Source organism: Canis lupus, chromosome 25, assembly GCF_011100685.1.
Source record: "Canis lupus familiaris isolate Mischka breed German Shepherd chromosome 25, alternate assembly UU_Cfam_GSD_1.0, whole genome shotgun sequence".
NCBI classification, from domain to species: Eukaryota; Metazoa; Chordata; class Mammalia; order Carnivora; family Canidae; genus Canis; species Canis lupus.
The window spans coordinates 25,857,947-25,880,841 of record NC_049246.1 but is presented as its reverse complement, the minus strand read 5'-3'; the positions used below and the strand labels follow the sequence as shown (position 1 = coordinate 25,880,841).

Here is a 22,895-nt window from a genome sequence, read left to right as displayed (position 1 = left end):
TTAAAAAAGATTAAAAACAAGCAAACCACCACTCACCACCCCTCCACCCCTACAAAAAAAAAAAAAAGCGGCGGTGAAAAGGGAGGCCCAATTCTTATGTAAAAATCTGGCCGGTATTAACCACAATAACGTTGATTAAATGGGCAAGCCCTGATGTCTGTGTGCCTGATTGAATTTCAGCCTGGCCTGGCCTGCTTGGGAAACCCAGGTCTGGGCCAACGCCAGAGGAGGGCCTGCCAACCAGAGGATGCTGTGCACTTGTGTGAGGAATTTCTCACCAGAGAGGCTCCTGAGGCCAAAGGTTGACGCTCCTCCCTGCAGCCACTGTGCAAGATGTGCTGGTCACTGCAGACAACTCTGAAGCCAGGATGTCCATGTGAAATTCCACGCTCACCTGTCACTGAGCTCGCTCTCCCAGCTCCCCAGGGCAGCGCAGCCCCACCGCGACCCTCCCTCGGCACAGTTTGGCCCTTTGCGGGGTTGGAATTGGCCGGACTTGGCTGTAGCCAGCAGCAGTCTGGGGGTGCCGGCGCCCTGCTGGCCCCTTCCTTCGGAACAGCCGGCCAGCCCAGAAGCAAGACCGCCTTCCCTCTCCCTCTGGACACACAGCCTTTGCAGAGTCAAGCTCCACTTGAAGCTCACTCAGTAATATCCTTTACATGTGTTTTATATTGTTTTGACTGCCTTTTTTTTGTAGAAATAAAAATTGACCTTAGAATTACAAAAAAAATAAAGTAAATAAGTCATGGGATGTAATGGTGACCATAGTTAATAATATTGTATTGCATATTTGAAAGTTGCTAACAGGTCTTAAAAGTTCTCATCTTAAGGAAAAAAAATTGTAATAGTTAATAATATTGTATTGCATATTTGAAAGTTGCTAACAGGTCTTAAAAGTTCTCATCTTAAGGAAAAAAAATTGTAACTATGTATAGTGATTTAGCCAGGCTTTCACAATATATGCAAATAACAAATCATTATGTTATACACCTGAAGATTATGTAATGTTATAGGTCAAATATTTCTCATTAAAAAACAGATAACACCCCCCCCAAAAAAACAAGACATGAAAGAATTTATCTAGTATACTTAAAATTGTACAAATAAATCAGAATTGTATATATCATTTGTAGGAATGCATTTTTATTGGAAAGATAAAGATTTCTTTAGAGAAATTAATTCCTGGAAAAGAGACTGGGACAAAGGTAAAACTTAAGTTTTTTTATTTTGAACAGTTTAGTTCGTAATCCTCTGCATGTACTATGTTTATTTTAAAAATGTGTTGGTAAACTTTGGGACAATTGGAATAGTTCTCAATACAGGCTATTTATTAAAGCAAACATCACACTTTGAAGTGTTTTAATTATTATTTTTTTCTTTTCCATTGTGCTTCAGTACAGTTTAAATGACTCTGGTGATAGTTACTTTTAGAAACATTCCAGAATTTTGAAGGGCAGAACTTAGTTTGAAGGGCTTGCTACAGTTTTTTTTTCCCTAAATAATTTATAAATGTCCTTCTGAATATGTGACAATAACTATATAACCTTGTTTTTCCTGTATTTTCAATAGTCTCTAAGGGACTGATAAAACACCAATGAAAAGGACTGCACTTTTCATTTTTTTTTTCACTGAGAAAGAATAGAATTACCAGCTCCCTCCCCATATATAGATTTAAAAAAGAAATGATCACAAGAAGCTGTTTCCCTCCTTGGGCAATCGCTAGCCAGATAATGGATGGAATCAAAAAGATTGGTAGAGATGTTCATTTGGAGAGAATCATTACTGTACTCTGAATCTCTCCACTCCATTTCCCGGAAATTGGAGGAGTGGGGTTGGGGTGAGAACTACACTGTAGCCCAAACCCAGTCAAGGGACTTCAAGGGGACCATTTGAAATGTGCTTCTTGCATATGAGGACTAGAGTCTAATCTGCATCTGATTAAGACAAAATGCAATTAGGACTAGTTTTGATCTTTCTTGGGAAACCAACATCTCATCCAAAAGAATGACATTAACTTCTTTGGTATTGGAGCCAGAAGAGTTCTGCTCGGATTTGCAGGCTTTTCTTAAATTTACTAGAGTAAGAGTTGCTTGAGTCTTTTGATGGACCATGCTGTGCTGTGCAGGAGAGAAAGCCTGCGTGTGATCCACTTGGTTCTGTCCACAAAGACTGCCCATGTGGAAGTCTCAGCAGAAGGAAGATAGAGTTTATAGAGTTTAGAGCTGGATGCACAGCCTTGGTCATATGCCTGAGTCAAAGGAACAGCAGAAGAGAGGAATTCAAGAGGGAGCCTCTATCTTCAAAAGCTTATGACTGTTATAGAGAGAAAGGATCCACTTTCACCATCTCAGAAATCAAAAGCCCAAAGCTGCTTAGCTATGCATGAGTCAGCCTACCCCAGTCCCCACTTGCACAACTTAACACTGTAGCTGGAAGGGAGCTCAAGCTAAGTCAAGTTCAGAGTTTTTACTGGCTTTCTAATTACTGCATGCATTCTAATTACTGAAATAAATTACTTTCAATGATTAAAGTAATAAGCAGACTTTTAAAATTATCTTAGTAACCAGAAGGCCAGTCATGGGTCTTCCAGGTTTTTAATTGAGAAGCAGGATAAGATTATCCCTACTGAATAAAGTTGTGACCAAAATTAAAGTGTCATGATTGTCCCACATATGAGCTAACATTAATTAAAATTTTTCTAGGATTTTAATCTATGCTGTGGTTGCAAGCCATGAGTCCATTCAGGCCTGAGTGGGAGAGCTATTCCTTTGACTACCTGGGTGATTGTAGTGAATTATTTAACTTGTATGAAACTTGGTTTGTGTGTTCATAAAATAATTTGGAAATATTCCAAATATGCAGAAATGAACAGAGAATCACTACACTACACAGCCCCAGGTAGCATTAGTCACAGCATGGTTTATGTGATCATCTCTCCAAGCCATAGTGTGGTACTCAGCTGCTCATCTGTCTATGATATCATTGTTTTTAGAGAATGGATATAATAGCTTCATCAACATATTAAAAGTATGCCAGTCTTCCTTAGATATATCTTAATGGAATAATAACTACAGTTAAAATATTACATTTACCTTGAGACTGTGTATATCTTCTGATCATACCTTTCTTATCCTGTCATAATTTTCTGTTCATAATTACTACATACTTTTATAATACTAATAAAATCAACATACAATCTTGTTTGCAAATTTTAAAGATTTTGACACGTGGGACTCTTGTTGTATTTACTGGTAAGAGTGTTTCCTTCTCTGGGATCCTGCATCTCTCGATCTCTACACCCTCAGAACCTGAAGATGCAAGTTTCACAAATCCTCAAGCAACCGCTAGGAGTGATGGTAAGCAGAGCCATGCTTACTTCTAGCCTCTACTCCTCAGACCCATGTGTTCTATATATTGTAAACACAGTGCCATAGAATGATCATTGTTTCTGAATGCATACTACAGCTCGATTGGCATTGTTTTCATTTTGTATTTCTGAGCTGGCATTCGGTTATGCTTTTCAAAAGCTGTTCCATCACTTTATCTCTCTAGTTAGAAGGAACTTTTATCCCTTAATCCAAGGTAAACATAGGCACCAGTGTAATAGTGGTTGATGGTGTGGGGGTCTAGGCCACCTTTCCATGCAGATAATTTGTATATTCTGGCCTTGTTTATGCTCCATACTGGATACCCCACCTGCAATTTTTAATGGGTTGCTTTGAGGATTACCTAACCTTATGGCTAGTAGCGTCTGATAGATCATTAAACATGTTGGCTATTTCTGCTTACAAAGTCAGGTGCTCTGTCTCTTTAAACAGAACCAGGAGCTGTTTTTCTAAGGCTGTATATTTCTCTGTTGCAGATGGTCTGTATCGTGACTCTCTCCCTGGGGCTAACCATAAACTATACATGTAGTCTTTTTCCATCTGTGATACCTGTACCATAGGTATCATCATATGGATCAAGTGGCAGGATGCTTGCACTTAGCCTGAATCCACTTCCCAGCCCTTTCCTTTTTTAGTCGTCACTTGAAGTGGGAAGTTTTCCATGTACCTTGGTAGATGGGATAAGGTAGTATTTCCAAATGAGAAAGAGAACCTAGATGGCTTCTAGCTATTGGTCTTTGTTCTGAGCAGTGAAAGATGAACATTGTGGTAGCTTCTCCTTTATTTTGGGGAAAATGTCATGGCATACCACAGATCACTGGATCCCTACAAATATCACTGGAATTTTCGTAGGATTTATCTCCCATTCTGTGGAGTTCATCTGTTTTACAAAGCCTTTGGTATACTTCTTACTTACCTACTCCTTTTAACAAAATTATATCCATATAGTGAACCCCCGTGATGTTCTGTGGGATGACTAGGTCATTCACGTTCTTTTATGATAGTCCAGGTCCAGGACTATGTTATAGTAGATGTAGCATAGCCCTGGTCTAAGAGCATATATATGTATTTTTATCTTTTCCATATGAATAAGTATTACTTCTGGGTACCTATTGGTTTGGACAATAATGCAGTTTTCCAGATCAGTGACCACATTGAGGTCATGCTATATATAGCTCTAGCAAAAATAAAATATCTGGCACTGAAACTGAAATTATGACTATTACTAATTTGAGTTTAGACAGTCCAATGTTATTTTCTAGATTCTTTCTTACCTTTATTTTTGATGGGGATAGGATACATATTTATTACATCCTTTAGGTCTTTAAAGATGGTATTAATCCTGTCCATTGTGTCTGGGTGTGTGTGTGTATGTGTGTGTATTTTAAACATGTACATATATTTGGCCAGGGAGGGATGGGACAAACTTCAAGTGGGCTTTCCCCACTATGATCATTCTTATTTTGCAAGTCAAGGAAGAAATATGGTGGTTGTATTAATTTCCAAGTATGTTCATTCCAATTATACATGTGGGAGCTGGAGAAGTGACCATGGATTGGACCCATGGACCTACTTCAAGTCATATCTAGACCACAATTTTATTAGTTATCTGGCCCTGATAGGCTCTTATCATCCTATTGAGAGGACAACTGATGAGACTTCAGAATGCATGATATCATTGTCAACTCAGATCTTCAATCTAACAGCCCTTGAAATGTCTAGCTAATCTCGTTTCCTTAGTGTATGACTACCTAAGTGGCTGTGGTTCCTTGGGGGAAGGCCTGGGAGAATCATTACCAGAAACATTTGTTGTAATATATTTGTTCTCCTGTTGACCCAGTCTCTCCTTAAATCACTGTGTTCCAGGTCTGAAAAATTAGTTCAAACTAGGTCTGAAAACTAGATCAGTAATCATTACTTTTATTGGACTAGCTGGCCTCAGCCTCCTGATCCTTGATTTAATATTTTAAAAGTAGAGATTGAGCAGTACTCTTGATGGCTGTTCTTCTATCTTGTCTCTGGGATGTCTAAGGGTTGTTTCACCTGGCTGCCATTCTGAACTTTCTGCTTATTAAATAATTGTACGCTCTTGCTTATTTCAGGGTCCTATGATCCCCATTTTATTAAAGAATCCAGTTCTGTAATTCTTACCTTCAGATCATCTCTACAGAGACAGTCTCTGTAGGCTTCTCAAAGATGATGGGGCTTCTCCCACTGGTGCATTTTCATCATTTTAATAAGCAAAGTATTCTCTGTATCCCTGTGGCCCTGCCCTGGATATAGGTTTCTGGAATTGTGTAGCATATCTAGCATAGCATCCTTTGAAATTTTCTACCCTTTATCTTACCATTTACTAAGGCAATTCTTCCATTTCTATTCCTTTCAGTACCAGCCATAGATATTTGTAGTTTTTTAAGAATGCCACTCTAGCAATGAGTTTATACCATCTCCCTGTATGCTGGCCAGTATGTGAAATCTTGCATTATAGAAAAGTGGTAGCATATCAATAGCCTCTCATTTATCTAATTTCCTTATCCCCTCCACTGCATTTATCTCTTTTAGGATCCCATTCCATAGAGACTTTCACAGCTCCTGCCATAAATGTTGGCTTGATACCATATGCATACTGGGGTACAATCTGTCTCTCCTTTGAGCAGGTCTAGCACTTTCTTTGTCAGTTTATGTTGTATCTTGGCATTTACTATATCCTGGTGACCAGGAAGAGAGGTGGGGAAGTCTTGAGGGGGATCATATTTATTGTACAAGGGAGAGCAAACCCTCTGTTATCTTCATGCAAAAAAGGAAAGCAAATCCTTATCAGGCAGGAGTAGGCCACTTGTTCAGGCTCAGATGCTTCAGAGTGATCTGAAGTTTCAAAGTTTTCAAGAGCATCAATCCAATCCAGATATCTCCATCTCAAATCTCACAGACTAATTCTTTCTCCAATAGGTCCTTGGAGTACAGACTTTTAGGTATGAAAACTTAACTTTCTCTGGAGTGCTTTACTCTTCTAATTATGTCCTGGACTTGACCCTCAGTTTTTCTTGCTCTGGCTGCTGGAGATGATAATTTTTTGTATGCCTCCATGGAGGCCTTCTGACTTTCACACTTTGCTTTAGAGGTTGGTGATTAACCAAGGTTAGCCTTTCACTATGTTTCTACAACAGAATGCACATTCTATGCTCCTTATAATTGCTGGTCCCCTGAAACTCCAAAGTCCTTACACCATTCTCTTTCATTATGGGCCCATTAGAGTACTAGTGGTGAAATTTAACAACTGGAATGTTACAACTTGTTGGGGTTGTCAGTACTCCCCCTAATGTAGGCGATGTGCTCTTCTTTTCCCCCTCATTGTCGTCAGTGGGTGACGACAACCGCATTATAGAGTATACTTCATAAGACCACTCTTAGCAATAATTGTAGTGTGTTGGGCTTGAGGAAACAGATTCTGAAAAAGACATTATCTTGGATGGCATTTATGTGGGAAGGAACTCCGAAACAACACCTAAAAAAGAAGAAACTTTGGAGCAGGCAGAGGGAGAAGTTTATTGGTGATGTAGTTACCATGGAGGCTGCCTCAGATCCCACGGGGAGCTTTGACACAGAAATGGCCCTTCAGAGATGCCCACATTGAGGCAAGAGGCTGAGATTTTGTACCACCACACTGACTGCATTTGATGTGGGTTACCCATGAGACAGGCAGGAGCACAATTTTGGGCTGCCTATTTATCTCTGCTAAAGTGATTCTCACGGAGGGAAAAGCCTACAGCAGCTAATATTCCTGGCATCGTGGAAAATACCTGCATTGGTCCTGGAGGATTATGCTATAAATTTTTTGTGAACATGAACATGTCTTCATAAGGATTCTTTAATCTTTTGTCCACATTTTACAGATAAGGAATGTGCCAAAAACTTGGGTAACTAGCCTAAGTGGATATGACTATGAAGTATGGAAGCTAGGATTCCAACCCAGGCAATCTGACTCACAGACTCCCAATCACTGTCTCTTGCCACCCTAGTCACTACCTTTAAATGACTATATATACTAGATTGTGTAGGTGAATGGTATGGCCTATGTGAAGTATAGTATACTGTGCCTCAATATGCTAACGGGTGTGGACAGAAACCACATTAAGAGGCTTCTAAAATCAATGCTTGCATGTTTCAAATTTCAACTGTTTTTCTTATATACCTAATTGAAAGATACCTACTTGTGGGGACCTGAAATGAAGACAAGGGCATTAATTGTTATTTGATATGCAATGGATGCTTACATAAATTCTTGATGCTTTTCATTCTTGCCCTGTCTACACAAAGAGAAAAATATTTTAAAGAAGCACAGTTTAAACTCTATTTACTTTCATAGCACAGTTTAAACTCTATTTACTTTCATAGCAATTTTCATAGATTACCCTGCTCCATGATACACCAAGCAACTGACCGACATATACACATAGTGCATACACTATATATACATATATATACACATATATATACACTATATAGACCACTGTACATAAAACATTTAGAATAGTCATAGAATGCAGTCATGAGAGGAAAAATGTAATGATAGAACTCACTGATTATTTCAAGAGGAATTCTAGATTTTTGAGTGAATAAATAGATAAAAAGTATTCCAATTTGGGGGCTCCTGAGTGGCTCAGTCAGTTAAGCATCTGACTCTTGATTTCTGCTCAGGTTGTGATCTCAGGGTCATGAGATTGAGCCCTGTGTCAGGCTCCGTGCTCAGCATGGAGTTGGCTTAAGATTCTCTCTCCCTCTCTCTCTCCCCACTCATGCTTGCTCCCTCTCTCTTTCTCTCTCGATAAATAAATAAAATATTTAAAAAAGTATGCCAATTCAGAAAGTATATTCTAAAATGCTTAATTGGAACTTACATTGGCCATGAAGTTTTAACATCTTTAAAATATATCTAAAAATAATTTTTCTATTTATCACTTGTAACCAGTATTAAATCAGTGGTGAAATTGGTAAAAGTGAGTGCAAGACAAAGTCTACTGTGCCCACAAAAATGCATGTACAAGTTTGATACATAACAAGAATTCATTTACCATGACTTGTTCATCACTCAAAAAAATATCCAATGGCATTATTTTTGATAAAAATGTAAACAAATGATGTTCATTGGCACTTTCTCCAGTAATGGAAATGTTCTGTAATATACAATTATTTTTATCATGACACCATATCTAATGATAAGATTTTATTTAACTTAAAAATAAAGACTTTTAAACATCTCTATGGGTTAGTTTAGCTGGTACAGTTGTTACTACTCATAGAGAAGCTCAGTCTGCTAGAAATGGAATATTGTAAAATGTAGACATGGGTTTTCTTATATCTAATCACATCTCCAGTCTTAAAACTTCAATTGGTTTATATGGAGATGTTATTGTCATTCCTAGTTATGTTGTCATGATCAGCTTTGAAATTTAAATTTCAATGTTTATCTGGACCTGCTTGTCCAATATGATAGCCACTAGCCATGTATTTCTATTGATATTGAAACTGAAATTAATCAGTTTAAATATTTAAAAAAATCACTTTGACAGTCATACCAGCTACATTTCAAGTACTAAATAGTGAGAAAGTAGAGCTATCTTATCTTGTAGGCTAAAATTTCCAAATAGTTGGAAGAAGTAGCTAGGGGGCGATGTGGGGCTTCTTGTTTCTCATTCTTGTAAAGTGGGAACAATTTGAGGATTTTAAAGGTTAATGTGAAGCAGCCAGCAGAGTGCAAGAGGTTTGTCAATACAGGAAAGAGAGAGAAAAATCAATATAATAAAGTCCTTGAGAAGGTGGGAAATAATGAGGAGAGCACAGATAAAGATATTAGATGTTGAAAATAGAAAGGAGATTTCATTGTAAACAAGAGAAGGGCGGAGACCTGGGGATAGGGGTGGGAAGATGGATTGTAAAGTCAGTGACAGGAGTTTGAGGAAGTTTTTTCCCTCAGTACTTATGTTCCTTATGAGCTATGAATCAAAGAATCTTTTGGGACTCACAGGGGATAACAGGGAGGTCAGAAGCTGGATATGGTTGACAATATAAATCAGGTGACCAGTGGGTAAAACAGCAAGACTAAGGAAAAAGTCGTAGCATTGCTGGCAATGCATGAGGGCCCCAGGTGAGGTTGGCGATGACCAGATTATAGTTTCAAAGGTGGGATGGTGGTGTGACTTTCCTGCAGCTGTCAGCAGCCCAGTGTGGGTTCAGTGAGTGAAAACAGTTGAGTTACACCAGGATTAATTAAAAAAAATTACTTTCCCTCAGGTGCTCCGTAACATCTGAATAACAGATTTCAGATAAGTTGCAAGAGTTGGCACATGGAGATGTAAGAAGCTCAGCTGAGCTGGAGGAAGAACTGAGCTGCCTGGTGGTAGAGTAGCCAATTAGAAACAAGCAGCCCCCAAATGAAAGTAACAGTTAAACCTTTAATCACTGTGATAGTATAAGAAGCTAACCCAGAAAAAGTTCTGACTTCCACTCTATTCCATTTAACCTGTGGTTGAGGGTCTCTGGTTTAGGGGCGGGTAGACCAGCACAAAAGTAAGGATCCTATTATTGACGAGGAAACCCCAAACAAAAGATTCCAGCAGTTTTGTTGACCCTGGGGGGCCAAGGAAGGATGGAGAAGAATGCAGACCCTTGAAGAGCAAGGTTAGCCAGGAGCCTAAGTCCTTGCCTGCAACGCCCCACAGCACCTGCAACGCGTTTGCTGGGCATCAAGTCTGGTGCAGGAGGAAGTGCTCCCGCTCCCAGAGGAGGCCTGGCAGGTCAAATCTTTGTGATTGCTTGCGTTCGGCCTGATAAATCACACGTAGTTATTTTGGTCTGGAGCCAGGTTGCTCACATGAAGCTTATAAAAAGGGTGAAGAGCAGCTGTCTGTGTGCTGGAATTTCCGACAAAAGGTCAAAAAAGTCATGTATTGGGAAGTTATTTCAATTTGAAGTTATTTCAGAGGTGATGAGGCAGATTGGGTCAGATAAGTCAAAGGTTAAGTCAGACAGTCAGGTGTGCTTCCAAACTGCCATGAAATCAATCTGAGGATTTGTTATGAAGCATATTTCTAAGTCTCAGTGTAGACTCAATGATCGGCACATACATGCCCACTTCAAGCAAACAGCTGGGGGATTTTGCTGCCAATATATGACCACAGGTTTAGAAAAACTGTCTGTTTTAAAAGTATGGGTGGATTGGGGCACCTGGGGGGCTCAGTTGGTTAAGCGTCCAATCTTGACTTCAGCTCAGGTTGTGGTCTCAGGGTCCTGGGATCCAGCCTGGATGGGGTCTACAGTCAGTGGGGAGTCTGCTTGAGGATTCTCTCTCTCCTCCTGCCTGTCCCCCTACTCACACACGTTCTGTCTCTCTCTCTAAAAAAAAAATAAAATAAATCTAAAAAAAATGAAATAAAATAAAAATATGGGTGGCCATATATAGAGTGAAAATGAATATTGTCAAACATGAGATCATCACATGTGAGAGAGGTATAAATTAACATCAGAAGCAGAAAGGAACCAAGAAACTTCTCAGCAAGGAAGAGGGAGAGGAGAGGAGAGGAGAGGGGCTTAACTACTGATGACATTAGAAAAAGCAGGTAACACTAGCTCACTTTCTACTTTCTAGTGTGATCATAATAATAGTGCTAGCAGCATCCTCTGGATGGCTCTTCTTTTTTTTTTTTAAGATTTTATTTATTTATTTGAGAGAGAGAGTGCACAAGCAGGGGAGCAGTAGAGGGAAAGGAAGAAGCAGGCTCCCCACTGAGCAGGGAGTCCCATGTGGGGCTCCATCCCAGGACCCTGAGATCATGACCTGAGCTGAAAGCAGATGCTTAACCCACTGAGCCACCCAGGTGCCTCTGGATGGCTCATTTTATACCCATTTCACAAACTAGGCCATTGAGGCTCAGAGAGTTTTAGAGACTTGTCCAAGATTGTCACAGCTAGTAGGAAAAAATCACATTCAGTCCGCCTATTATGCTGCTCCATATCCTCAACTTTGTCTCTCAATCAGCATGAAGTGTATTTGGCTTCCTTCCCTACGTACCTCTGATAGAATAGTTCCCCCACAGCAGAAATCTAGAGGTTTAATTCAAATCATTTGCAGTGATTTGGCCTTGCTCTTCTTGTTTTCCTTTGTTTCTCCTGCAAGCCTGTCATGTTGGACAACCCCCTCTTTGAGGTTACTTTCTGTCTTCCATCTTTCTCGCAGGGACATTGACTTTCTCTTCTGACCTCTTTTGCAGCAGGTTCAACAGTCCGCAATAAACATACAAACAGGGATGCCTGGGTGGCTCAGTGGTTGAGTGGCTGCCTTCCACTCAGGGCATGATCCCGGGGTCCTGGGATCGAGTCCCATATCGGACTCCCCATAGGGAGCCTGCTTCTCCCTCTGCCTCTCTCTATCTTATGAATAAATAAATAAAATCTTTAAAAATAAATAAACACACAAGCAGACACTAAACTAACATACTAAAGTCTATAATTAGATAAAATTTCAATGCATGATTTTTTTTTTTAATGGAGATGGTCCATTTCTAATGGAAGACCAAACAAAACTGAAGCTTTGGTAGCCACTATTCATTCCTTTTGAAAACAACATTCAAAAGTATATCTCTTTTGAAATTTTATACCTTCACTATTATTTTGAGAAAAGTCACATTTTTAAGCTGAGATTTCACAGGGGATTTAGCATCTACCCATGGATCTGTGAACACTTTTTACTGTATTGATTTGTGACTATTTTAACAAGAAAAAGTAGGCCATTTATTTTCAAACCGATAGAGTCGATTCACTACCCAAATAAACACAAATTTTTGCATCCCAGTTATTTTCAGAAAATCAATGTAAAACTGGAATTTGCCAAGAGAAAGAAAATGAGTTAGCTGGATGCACACTGAAATAAATCTTTATTCTAGCTTAAAGCTGTTTGCGTACATGCTCCTAAAGCGGATCCATAGCAGACAAATTGGATTTCAGATTGCTTTAACTTCAGCAAATAGACATTCAATTGTCTTTCTCAAAGAAAGGATATGTTTGCAAAATAGCATGTATTTATAGGCTTCTCAAACAAAAATCTTGTCACTGGCCTACTACCATGATTATTATTTACGGTAGCTTTTTTTTGAAATGAGAGAAGGATTCATACCAATTCAGGCACTGTCTCACTAAATCTCCATATCAGGGTGCCTTGGTGGCCCAGGTGGTTAAGTGTCTGCCTTCAGGTGAGGTTGTGATCCCAGGATCCTAGGATTGAGCCTCGTGTCAGGCTCCCTGCTCAGTGGGAAGCCTACTTCTCCCTCTCCTTCCTACTTGTGCTATCTTTGTCACTATCTCTGTCTTTTTCTCACTCTGTCAAAATAAAATATAAAATAAAACAATAAAATAAAATAAATGAAATGAAATTAAATTAAAAAATATCTCCATTTATCAACAAAGTTGATCCCTGTGAAGATAAAAAGGTTTGGCATAAACCCTAGTATAACTAACTTGGTTTTTGGAAACTGAACCCTTGGCTTTATCTAACCAGATCATTAAGAGGCCCTGCTTGGCTTTCAGGAGGCAATGCATACTTTTAATTTTTTTTTCCTGTGTGGCATTTTAGAATACCCTCAAATTATTAAATTTAGGATTCTCAGGTTAGGACTTCATTTTATACCATGGAATTGAGAAATAGTAATTGAAATGCAGAATATTTTTCAAAAGTTTTTTTGGTTTAATTAATCCATCAGATATTCATAGAAAAGTATGGGAGATAAAATGACTATTCTTTTTTCTTTTCAAAATTTATTATTTTATTTTTTATTATTTAAAAAATATTTTATTTAAATTCAATTAGCCAACATAGAGTATAACACCTAGCACTCATCTCATCACATGCCCTCCTTAGTCCCTGTCACCTAGTTACCTCATCTTCCCCACCCACTTCCCCTTCTGCAACCCTTTGTTTCCCAGAGTTAGGAGTCTCTCATGGTTTGTCTTCCTTTCTAATTTTTCCTCACTAAGTTTCCCTCCTTTCCCTATGGTCCCTTTCAGTATTGCTTCTTTCCACATATGAGTGAGACCATATGATTGTCTTTCTCCAATTTACTTATTCACTCAGCATAATACCCTCCAGGTCCATCCATGTAGAAGCAAATGGTGGGTATTTGTCCTTTCTGATGATTGAGTAATATTCCATTGTATATAGAGACCATATCTTCTTTATCCATTCATCTGTCGAAGAACATTGTGGCTCCTTCCACCATTTGACTATTGTGGACATTGCTGCTATGAACATTAGGGTGTAGGTGTCTCTGCGTTTCACTACATCAGCATCTTTGGGGTAAATACCCAGTAGTGCAATTGCTGGGTTGTAGGGTAGCTCTATTTTTAACTTCTTGAAGAACCTCCACACCGTTTTCCAGAGTGTCTGTATCAGCTTGCATTCCCACCAACAGTGCAAGAGGGTTCCCCTTTCTCCACATCCTCTCCAACATTTGTTGTTTCCTGTCTTGTTAATTTTAGCCATTCTCACCAGTATAAAGTAGTATTTCATTGTGGTTTTGATTTGTAGTTCCCTGATGGCAAGTGAATGTGGAGCATTTTTTCATGTGCTTGTTGGCCATGTGTATGTCTTCTTTGGAGAAATGTCTGTTCATGTCTTCTCCCTATTTCATGCCTGGATTGTTTGTTTCTTGGGTGTTGAGATATAGACAGAGAGAGAAGCAAGCTTCATGCAGGGAGCCTGATGTGGGACTCGATCCTTGGATTCCAGGATCATGCCCCAAGTAGAAGGCTGGTGCTCAACCACTGAGCAACCCAGGTGTCCCTGATGGTTACTTTTTAATCTTTTCAATTATTATTTATTATGATATCATTATTATTCTCGGCTACCACATATAAATAACTAAATCCATTTTACAGGAAACAAAGTTCAATCTGAAATATGCTTCTCTCCCGGTGCCTACTCTAATACTGTCAAATACTACCAAGGAAAGAGGTCATAATTTGATTTCTGGTACACTCTACATCTGTATTACCTAAGCAGTACTTGGAATGTGGAGAATGTGTGGGGAAGATGTCATGACTGAACGAACATACAGGCAATCGCAAGGGCTTAGTACTCCAGTGCTCACTATGGAGAAACTTTTTGCTTGTTTTTGCATTTATTTAAAGGTCAGTGTTACAAACAACTTTGATTTTTTTAAAGTCAGGAATAAATGCTTATAATTTCCCTATCAGAATGCATTTTATAGTAACATCCTGGCATTGATTAATCTTATGTCTTAAAATATCCTTTCTAAAAATTTTTTTTTTAATAAAATAAAATAAAATGTCCTTTATGCCGCTTTTTCTTAGGGTATAGAACTGCAGAGGGATTGCAGTTGAGGAGGTAGATAAATGCAATAAAATAATAAAAGGCCTCAATATTTTGTTATAAATTTTCAGTCTCAGACTGTCTTAAAAATACTGTTCCTCCTATTGTTGTCAATAATAGTCATTTTATCCTAGAGGAGAGCACAGGCAACAACCTTTTTGAACTTGGCCACAGCAACTTCTTGCAGGGGCCACAGCAGCTTCCCTTGAAGGCAAGGGAAACAAAAGCAAAAATGAACTTTTGGGACTTCATCAAGATAAAAGGCTTTTGCACAGCAAAGGAAATAGTCAACAAAACTAAAAGACAATCTACAGACAGGAGAAGGTATTTGCAAATGACATTAGATAAAGGGCTAGTATCCAAGATCTGTAAAGAACTTATCAAATTCAGGGACGCCTGGGTGGCTCAGCAATTGAGCGTCTGCCCAGGGTATGATCCCGGAGTCCCGGGATTGAGTCCCGGCCTATGTCTCTGCCTCTCTCTCTGTGTGTCTCATGAGTAAATGAATAAAATCTTAAAAAAAAAAAAAAAAAAAAAATAACCATTAATTACTTTTTCTACATAAGATCAATCTATTATTCTTGGCAACATATGAGTCTGTTTCTTTATTTGAAAGAGAAATAAATGGGTATCCTAGCTAATGGTAAAGTTGGTTTATTATGGTATTTGTCTACCTAAATGATTTTGTCTGTCAAATGTCTTTTGAAATAGAAAAAGAGAAGATCAATACCATTATTGTTGATCAGGTTAGTCCATTTAGAGTTAACTAAAAATTAGAAAACTCTGGGATCAGTGTTTTTGTTTGTTCATTTGTTTGTTTTAGTAAAGTTTAGTTTTAGTTTTAGTAAAGGCCCTACTCTAAGGTTTGGCAAAGTCTAGCCTCTATTTACTTGATTCATGACCTGAAGATACTAATTGATCTTCCATAGTTACCAAGAGCCCTATGAGAAGATAACTTTGAAGAATTTTCTTCAAATTTTGAGGAAGAAAGCTATTTCCTCATTGGGCTCTCAGTAACTATGGAAGCTCTTTGACCATATTTTAGCATATATACAATAATATATTCATAATATACAATCATATGTATATATAGCATCTATTAACATGTATACAGTTTTGTCAGTTAGTGCTTCCGAGTAAATAGTCAATATATAATTTATCAAGACGATAGGTTGAAATGTATTGTCATGAACCTTGTGGAGAAATATCTCCTGACTTGGAACCAAAAAACACTTCTATTCTAAAGTTGTCTACTTAATTAGTTTTGTATCTTTAGATAATTCATTTCTACTTTCTGCCCCCGAGTTTAGTCATCTGTGCTGAATAGACTACTGTTTCACAGATTTATAGTAAGAGGCATATGAGATTATATAACTCAAACCATATAGTAACTATAAGAAGTACTGTATCTATAAGATGGTAATATTATCACTGTTAAATAGATTGATAATAGATAGTATTTTTAAAATATCTATGTGGATGAATACCACATGAGCTTAATTCTCCTACTGAGGATCATGAACACATGATCAGGGACAGGTTAGAGGTGCCTCTTCTGAGTTGGCTTCGCCTCCCTACATCTTAGGTAAAATGGAGTGAAAAACAAAGAAAAATAACTCTGGAAGAATAATGCATCAGGAACCAAGTATAACTTGCACATACATGTGATTATATCTTTAAGATGATTCCTGGAAGTGATAGTGCCATGTCAAAAGTTGATTGTCTCCATAATTGTAATGAATGTCACTAAACTGGCTTTGATAGGGTTGTACCAATTCATATTCTTTCTATTCATGTATCAGACTGCCTTTTACCAATACCTCTGTTGGTGTGCTGCCAAAATTGAGACACTCACTCTAAGTAAAAAAAATGATGTATCAATTTGGTTTTAAGTTTATCTTATTATGAGAATTATTTTGGTCTTCACTTTTTCTGGTGAGCTATATGTTTTGTAAATAATTCTCCCCTTATTCCATCTATTCTTTTTTGACATTTTTCTTTTGATTATTTTAAAATTATGTATAAACAGAATATGTATTTTTGTACTTTAGCATTATTTTTCTACTGTAACTTCTATGTTTTATGTAATTTTTAGAAGTTTTCTCAAATTTGAGGTTATAGGATAGTTGTCTTATGATTTGTTCTAGTGCTTTTATGTTTTCATATATTATATTAAATCTGTCAACAAACTGGGATTCATTCTGGTATAAGTCATGGGATATAAATTGAAATTTATTTTTCCAGCTGATTTGTTAGTTGTTGCAACACTATTTATCATATTATACTTTAAAATATCCAATAGGGATAGTCTATTGTATTATGTAAACTTTATTCACAGATAATTGCTATTTTTATGAACTTTGATCTTCTTTAACTTGAACATGATATACCTGTCCATTTATTACATCTTTTATTCATTCGGACTTTTAAAAATATTTTATTTATTACAGAACGTGTATATTTTCCTATTGAGTTGAAATTTCTGTTAGATGATATGAATGGACTGATCTTAAGTGTAAGATCTATATTTCAACAAATGTTTACATCTGAATAACTATCATCCCAACCAAGATAAATATTTCCTCGGAAATTTCCTAATGTCAAAGTCCAGTCAATTCCCACCACCCAGAGGCAGCCGCTGTTAAATTTCTATCACTACAGCTTAGTTTTAAAATGTTTTGAGATTCGCCCACCTTGTTATGAATAGCAGGATTCTTATTGGGGAAAAATGTTCCATTTTGTGAGTATACCACAATTTTCTATTCATTCTTAGATTCATGGACACTTCTAATAGTCGGATGTATGAATATTCTTTTAACAATCTTTTTTGTGGACTTATATTTCTTTCCGAAATATATAGGAGTGAAATTGTATGCTAATATAATAAGAAACTGCCAGTTTCTAAGGTGCTTGACAGTTTTCCTAATCCTCCTAGAAATATATATAAATAGCTACTCAATTCACCAACATTTAGTGTTGTCAGACTTTTACCCATGTATATGGATGTGTGGTAATATGTCATTGCGGGTTTAATGTGTCTCTTTCTCCTAATTAGTGATATTGAGCACTTTTTCATGTAATTATTGGATACTTGAATACCTTCATTTTTTCTGCGCAACTCTTTTTTGTTCCATTAAGATATCATTTGGATGTGGAGAAAGGGGAACCCTCTTGCACTTTTGGTGGGAATGTGAACTGGTGCAGCCACTCTGGAAAACTGTGTGGAGGTTCCTCAAAGAGTTAAAAATAGACCTGCCCTATGACCCAGCAATTGCACTCTGGGGATTTACCCCAAAGATACAGATGCAGTGAAAGGCCGGGACACCTGCACCCCGATGTTTCTAGCAGCAATGGCCACAGTAGCCAAACTGTGGAAGGAGCCTCGGTGTCCTTCGAAAGATGAATGGATAAAGAAGATGTGGTTTATGTATACAATGGAATATTACTCAGCCATTAGAAACGACAAATACCCACCACTTGCTTCAACGTGGATGGAACTGGAGGGTATTATGCTGAGTTAAATACGTCAATAGGAGAAGGATAAACATTATATGGTCTCATTCATTTGGGGAATATAAAAAATAGTGAAAGGGAATAAAGGGAAAGGAGAGAAAATGAGTGGGGAGTATCAGAGAGGGAGACAGAATGTGAGAGACTCCTAACTCTGGGAAACGAACTGGGGGTGGTGGAAGGGGAGGTGGGTGGGGGGTGGGGGTGACTGGGTGATGGGCACTGAGGGGGGCACTTGATGAGATGAGCACTGGGTGTTATTCTATATGTTGGCAAATTGAACACCAATAAAAAATAAATGTATTTTAAAAAAAGATTTCATTTGTATTGATGTGTAATTTAAATGAAATGCACCCATTTAAAAATGTACAGTATGAGTTACGAAAATTTATACTTTATTGTGACCGCAACTAAAATTAAAATGTAACATTTCTACCACCTGAAATGTTGCCTCTTTCAATCAATCCTTACTCTAAGATTTCAATCAATCTTACTCTATTAACTTCAGAAAACAACTATAAAGAGAAGAAAATAAACATCACTTTAATCCTATCTTCAGCTAAAGTAATTTTTAAAGCTGTGATAGCTATCATATTATTTCTTCTTAATTGACCTTAGTCTCTCTTTTGTATTTGTTTTATATTTTGTCCCAACTTGAGGTTTATACATATTACTTTGTTTAATTAATGCTTAATTATGAATATTTTCTTATTTAATTAATCATTATTTAAAACACAATTGTTAATAGATACATAAAGTGACAGATGTAATATTTATTAACAATTTTCTCCCTTATTCTTTCATTCAAAAACTATTTATTGAGTATTCTCTGTTATAATTGCAATATAGAGTGTAGACATGACATAATTCAGAAGTTGAGTGTATTTATCCTTCCCACTAGCTAAGAGGGGTGTGTATTCCTGATTATAAGTCATTTGAAAAGATCTTTTCATTTTCCTTTGTGTTTATTACTATAAAATAACATGAAGATTGGAATTACCAAGGTGCAAATGTACTTTTAATGAGATGAAAGACATACTTTAGTTTGATGGGATGATCATACTTGGAGGTAGGAATACTCAAGCATGCACAAGTGATAGGATACATTTGTAATTTGATGGAAAAGAGAAAATAATGTTTGAGAAGCATGTAATATGCATTTTATAATGATAGAACAAAGAAATAATAGTTTGGAAGCTCAGATGATTTTACATATATTCATCCTTCAGTGCAAAACAGCAAATAGTTTAAACAGAAAAAAACTTTTGTCTGATCGAATGTTGTGCTAATATAAATATTGTATTAAATACAAATGGTTTGGGTTTAAGTAATCCAACATGTATTTTAGTCCGTGTATCATCTTCCACAAAATATTGTTCCCTGGTTTGATATTTCTGTCCTAGTTTTTTTTTTTCAAAGTAATTTTCAGTGCAAAAGTGTAGCATCTGGGTAGAGTTAATTGGCTGGCTGGATTAGTTGCTTTCTGCTCACTTCATGTTATTGTGCATACGCTGTACTTAAAAGACCATAGCTAAATCTAAGCATGATTAACTATCTGGAAATTCCACAGACACAACAAATTTCTTATCAAACTGCAAATGCTTCTTTGTTTTCCATAAAGATAATTTGGTCAGTTTTTAGCATACTAAAAATGGGGCAGTGGAAAGTTCTGTCAGTTTGAATGAACTGAAATCTTCATGTTCATTAAGTCCAGATATAACTTAATCTGAGCTTAATCTCTTGTGGAAGAGGTCATTTTTTAATATACCAACTCCTTTCTTTTTTCTTTTTCTTATCTCCTATCCCAACAGGGTACCTATTAGAGAAATTCTTCCAGGATATATGGATTCTACAGGTGTGAAGCATTCAAAGATATAACCCTAACAGTCAGGAGGAGGAATCATGACTCCTGCCTGGGAAAGACAGTGACATAAAGAAATCAAAGCAGTGAAAGAGCTTCCTAGGGAAGTTGTCTGTGCGCCTTTGAATGAAAACCAGATGGAAGAAGCAGTGCTCTCAGTTCCCTGAAAGCCCAAGGTAAGTTTCTTCCAAAGTCATAAATGATGCAATTACACTTTAGATGTCTTTGTACAATATTTTGCCTTCTCCTTTTATTGAGGGCCTGAGACTTTGGGATGTATTCAATATAAACTGTTTAAATGAAAGAAAAAAAGAGATAAATGAGTATACATGTTTAAGTAGAGCAATGTTGGTAACAGTTGTCTGTTTTCCTATGTTTGGCCAAATATAATCCCTGAGAACCCCGTTCTTCAGAATTCAAATATGAAAACTACTCAGTATTAATTCAGGCAAGAAATTTCCATGCTGAATCTATGGCTGTATCTATTATGAAGTTTCATAAAGAAATACTGAACTGCCAATTAGTTAGGAAAAGATAGATGTCTTTAAGTATCTCAGTCTAACGAGACCATATGTCTTATAAAACTTCAGCTGTCACTAGGAAAGAAAACCTAGTAGACAAGTATTTATTTAGGTATAAAAGGGCAGTGAGTAATTGGGAGCTGAATGTTCTTACACTTTAAAGAATTCTTACACTGACAAAAGAGAATGATTATAATTATTGTGAAAAATTGGAACTGAATTAAGGTCAGTGTCTATAATGTTCTGACTACATGGGTGTGACTCAGGTCATTATAGTACCTGAGATACATTAGTGGCAGGTGAAAAGACAAGGGAGGACTTGTGAAATACAAAGAAAAAAGGGTCTGACGATAAAGGTGTCTAAACCTTTTAGGCAAATCCATGTGAAGATTTATCTAGGGGAAAGTGGAGTGGATGAGGGGAAACTCACTTGGAAAGTATGGATATTCTAAGCCATTTTCAAAAGCTTTGTGTGAAGGATAAATTTCCAAGGGATCCCCATGGGGCACAGTATTTATAGAGTAATTTGCATCTCAAAGATCTTTCCTTATCTCTATGTCACATCTCATTTTTCTATCAGTTTTGTAATCTAAGCGAGACATCCTATTTGATGGATGGTCACACAATTTTCTGTGTCAGAGCAGGCCCTGAAAACAAACTTGGTCCTCTCCAAGGTCCTATGCGCTTTTCACCACACTATACTAAACAGGATGTTTTCCACATTCTATTCTTTTCTAGGAGTGGAATGTTTCACCTGCCTCCAGTTCAATATGTACTGCAGTTGCCTATTCAGCATCAGAACATTGAGGGCTGCTAGTTTGTCCCTAGCTGAGAGAGTGCCAGAGAGGCTTTGCTCACCTAAGGACTAAGTGTGAGTACATCCTCAGCAATCCACTGATTGCTATTTCTGTGGTGCAAGATGCAAAGGTGGCTAAAAGGCTAGGTAACTGTGCTTCCTAAGAAGCTGTGGTGGACATTGGCCTCATCTCCTGAGAAGAGGCAAGCAAGTGTTCATGTAAGTAATTTACCTCCCCTGTTTAGAAATAACTGTGGCCACTATAATGGGAAAAAAAAAAAAGCACCTAATATTAAAAAGAAAAGTGATTTTCTTGGAGATGGGAAAATAGTGTTATGGTTGCTGTAACTTTTTATTTTTTAAGAAGATTTATTTATTTATTTGGGAGAGAGAGAATGAGCAGGAGGGGCAGAGGGGGAGGGGGAGAGAATCTTAAGCAGATTCCAAGCTGAGAGTAAAGCACAACTGAGGGTTGGGTCCTAGGATTTGCCTAGATGACCTGAGGCAAAACCAAGTGTTGATGTTTAACTAACTGAGCCACCCAGGTGCCCCCCTTACTGTAAACTTAAAAAAAGAAAGAAAAAAAGATGATGGTTTCTAGAACTGATATTCTGGTTTGCTGAAAAGTATTTGTGACACGAATTACTGATTTTCAAAAAAAAATTAAATTTTTGGAACTTCTTAAGAAATGCTTCTCACTACTTGTTAAAGAGCTCAATTTAACTTAATTTCGGTTTGATAAATCCAAAGAAATCCAAGGACTCTGCATTATACTGATAGCATACTTATCAATATTATCATTACACAGGTTAAAGTTAAGATACAACCTCTGGCCCTTTATATTATCTGCTTATTTGGATTCTGGATTAACTGCTATGTTTTGTTTAATTTTTCCTAATAACACTGCATTTTTATTTGTGCATTTATTCAGTTTATATTTACTGCCCTATTTTCAAATATAACATTTTATTACTCTGGAGAACAAATTTTCCCTTTAGGTATATTCTGACTTCATGGGTACATTTCAAATAACAAAGTAGGCAGAAAATGCTGTCTCTGTATAGATCACCAGTTCAGATAGTTCTCTTAAAATGAATTTCAGTAAGTACAGTTCTCAATTTTTATCTTTGGAATCAAATGGCACTGAATATTAACAAAGATGTGAGTTCACTGATGCTATACCAAAATCATTAGCATTGATGAGACAAAAGTGAAATTAAGATAAAAGAAAAAATCATGATAAAAGTGAATGCTCTATCTTCTGAAGTCTTTGGCAAAAAAATAAAAAGCTTTCATTTTTATTTTTCAAGTATTTGATAGTCAGAGTCAATTTAAAGTAACCTTGTCTTAGATCTCAGTTTAATTATTCACTTAATTGTTCTTACTGATAAAAATGAAGTCACTAACCAAATTATTTATAAGTTGTACTTGATCCTATAAA

The 22,895-nt window shown here is 37.1% G+C and overlaps 1 long non-coding RNA gene across 1 annotated transcript; it reads left to right on the top strand.

Moving 5' to 3' along the window:
* The first annotated feature begins 102 nt into the window (after positions 1–102).
* On the top strand, positions 103–21,646 carry LOC119865840. Its single transcript, XR_005378217.1, has 4 exons — positions 103–645; positions 3,218–3,356; positions 20,088–20,313; positions 21,397–21,646. It is a non-coding gene; the product is annotated as an uncharacterized LOC119865840 (long non-coding RNA).
* The last annotated feature ends 1,249 nt before the right edge of the window (positions 21,647–22,895 follow it).